The following is a 3418-nucleotide window of genomic DNA, read 5'->3' as shown; positions in this document are numbered from 1 at the left end:
GAAGTGCGTTGAATTTCCTATTATATAAATGCGCATGTGGCAAGATACTTAAAAGTTTCGCACCAGTAGCGAGTCTTCTACCGTGTCCAGATTACTGGTTACCAAACAGAGTGGACCAGCGCCTTGCTCTCCTCGAAAACCGCGCTGTTCCGAGCTGGTCTGTTCTGTCAGTTTTCTTTTCAGTAAACGAGCGAGTTCCTTGGAAGGATTCATTCTTGCCATGGTCGCAAGTATGGGAATTTTCTATCATGTCATTCAGTCATGAGATGTCTACCGTCATTAAAACTCACCGGGAAACCAAAATGGCCGTAGATAATAAGAAATCTCTATAAATGACACAACAATCTGTGATACTATGTTTTGTCAAACATTTTGTTTTTATTGTGCTCAACTTTATTTCTTGTTTATAAACATATGTAACTGTGCCATTTGGCGAACGCGCACTGTACAAATTTTGTTTATTTTTTCCATGACTCTGAATCAGAAGAGAGTTGGAAACGGCATATCCAGTGTTATCCCAATTGCAATAATGCCAACCGCCGAGCAGACTTGCGCAATGTCATGAGTTGTTTTCTTCCGCTTCAATTCTGGATTCTCGGGTCGATTACACTTTCCACTCATATAGGACCTTTGAAGAGAATCATATATCATCATATCATTTCGTGCATCAATCGAGAGAAAGTAATGACACAGAGCGGATGGGGCGGGGCTTTCGGAATTTTAAAAAAACTTATTTTTGGAAACAAAAGTCGTTTCCTTAACGGCATATGAACTCATCAGAATGCGACAACGTGGCGATTCTGTGAAACGGCTCATCAAACGGAAGGCCATTTAATTGTGATAGAGCGTGCCTCATAAAGAGACCTGGGTTTCTTTTTCATCTAAAAAGCAATGTAATGGTTACTCAAAGACCCGGAGGAAGCTAAATGCTGCCGATGGGTCGCGGGTTCGTTGTGTCGTGCGCCGTGACCGTGCCGATCTAGTGAGTCGTTGGTCGGGAAATTAGAGTCGTGGTTCGGAGGAGCCGCATCGTGTGTCAGTCGTCTTGGTTCTTGTGTCGTGGTTCGTGTGTCGGCCAATTGGCCGTTCCTCGTGTGTCACGTGCACGTATCAATGGATGTGGGTCATAGAGAACTCTACTGGGTTAGCCGACTGTTTATCTTAGCTCTTTAACCAAATTTAACTCCATCAATTTTTCCACTCCTACCAGTTCCCCGCACTACTGTGACGTCACTAATAGAAAGGGAAGAAAAATCGTTTTAACAGGAGGCATATTTAACCTGTCTTAACCTGTAAGAAAACTGAAGGAAACAATATCAAACAGAAAAAAATGCGATGGTGTACTTACCAGTAACTTCTGGAACGCAGATTTTAAAAACCGCGTCGCATTTTTGTCCATAATAACAATCAAAGTAATGCTCGCAGTCTTTTAAAAACAAGTCATTTGAAACCGCTGTCCTCCCATTTTCTAAAACAAACACAAAATCAGTATAATTGAAGGTGTAAACTTGATGCCGTAATTACAATAACTCATCTTTCGCCATTGATATATACGGTGTCGGTTTTAATACCGTTGGATAAGAGTATTAAAGACTTGTTTAGTAAGAGTTAACATCTTCGAGTTTGAGTGAGTGCGGCCCATGATTGGGGTGCTTGCCTTGTGATCCGGGGATCCCGGTTTCAAGACCCGCTCTGGCCACTCGTTGAATTTGATCCTGGTAGTCCCTGGTTCAAATTCTCAGCTGCACTTGTAAATAGCCAACTGGTTTGCCTCCGGCCAGTTGGGATTCTTAACAGTTGTTGTTGAATGTTCTGTTCTGTCGTGATTGTGTTTCATTGACCCTGAAAAGCCCCTTTGGGGAGTGGTCAAGTAAGTATGTATTTGTCTGTGTCAGTTTTTATGTAATTATATCTAACACTTTCCTGTAAATATTTTTGTTCGGCAGAAGGTAACCTGTACGCAGCTCAGTTGCCTTTTTAACAAGCGTCCTTGGAGATTAAAAGAAACTTTTTTTTACACGATTCAGAAAACAAACCTTCACCACCACGAACACGCCTCACTCTTTAGAGGGTTAATCTAGACTTCTGTGATTCAACGTAGGCAGTCCCAAATAATTGTGACATTACTTCTGCTCTAGTTACAACTGCTAAACTTAATGTAAAACACTCAAAGGATGAGCTGAAATATGTTACAGCCTATAATTTTAGTGACCTTTAAATTTAAAATTTCGTTTTTAATTGATGCCTAATTAAATTTAATTTGCTCGCCACACGCTGAACACTGAATTTTTGACCAATTTCTATTGACCCCGTGTCATGAATCGAGCTGGAGTACATTTGATTTTTGATAATCCAAATCTAAACTTCCTGGGAAAACAGGAACCTTGTTGCCAATTCAAAACGTCGGTTTTGCGGATAGTTTCGTAGCTTACGGTTAGCAATTTCTTCCTCCTTCTGAAAATTTTCAGAATCATTTTGCTAACTAGGAAAATCTTTCTTCCCTTGTGGGCTGCGAAGCATCTTTCCCCGGTTGTGAAGGCTTTAGTTTCTTGAGTACTCAGTGGTACAAGTTCAAAATAAAGTTGTTGAGAATCATTCTCTGGCTTCCGTTTTTTCGTGCTATGCGTGATTTTACCTCCAGTTTTTTGATAACGTTCTCTGCAATTTTCATGCTTTATACATTTTTTTCTTTCTGTTGTATTTGTACTCTTTAACACTTATCGGATATTTAGATTCAGATTTGCATCTCATGTAACACTTGAAAAGCAGATGATTTTTGCCGAAACAAGTCTGCAACATGGAAAGTCGTTGTCTTATATTCAAAAGGGACAGAAATTTTGCGTTACCGCTTTTGCAACAAAGTGATCGTTATGATTTTAGCTTTATACCTAAAATTAAGGAATCATAGAATCAAACTTTAGCATACTTGTTGCTTTGTTGTTAAATCGGTGCTAAATATACACACAGTCATAGCTTCTGAAAAAATTCCCAACCTACCACTCCCACGCTGATTGATATTTTCCCTCGGCTTCCCTTCTGTGAGATGTAGAATCAATACGAGAATCCAGCATACCGCGGTGAAAATGAGTCGGAAATTCATTTTCGCTTATTTCCAGCTGTGTTGGAACCTCAAACTTAGATTTTGCTTCAATATATATGAGGCGCATGGTTTTTCAAAACCCACTTTTATCTTGGTTGGACTATCTATTTGTTAACGAAGGCGTGCCACAGAAAATAAAATATGTAAACTTGCAAAGCTGTCAAGCAATATTAGCCCCTCCTTAGGTCGCTCGAAATTTCATTAACAATAATTTCGTTGATGAATTACCCAAACAACTGGCGGAACCACGCTTAGGCGAAAGCGTAAAAACTAGCGATTTAAACATGAACAAAAGCTTTTCTCCACAACCTAATACCC

The 3418-nt window shown here is 39.8% G+C and overlaps 1 long non-coding RNA gene across 1 annotated transcript; it reads right to left on the bottom strand.

The window, feature by feature from the left end:
* Nucleotides 1–358: 358 nt before the first annotated feature.
* On the bottom strand, nucleotides 359–3159 carry LOC138057709 (uncharacterized). The gene is made up of 3 exons (XR_011133701.1): nucleotides 2998–3159; nucleotides 1349–1468; nucleotides 359–628 (listed from the first exon to the last, which is right to left on the bottom strand). It is a non-coding gene; the product is annotated as an uncharacterized lncRNA (long non-coding RNA).
* Nucleotides 3160–3418: the final 259 nt, after the last annotated feature.

This window comes from Montipora capricornis, chromosome 7 (assembly GCF_036669925.1).
Source record: "Montipora capricornis isolate CH-2021 chromosome 7, ASM3666992v2, whole genome shotgun sequence".
Classification (NCBI taxonomy): Eukaryota; Metazoa; Cnidaria; class Anthozoa; order Scleractinia; family Acroporidae; genus Montipora; species Montipora capricornis.
The sequence above is the reverse complement of the archived record's forward strand: the minus strand, read 5'-3'. Positions and strand labels throughout refer to the sequence as shown.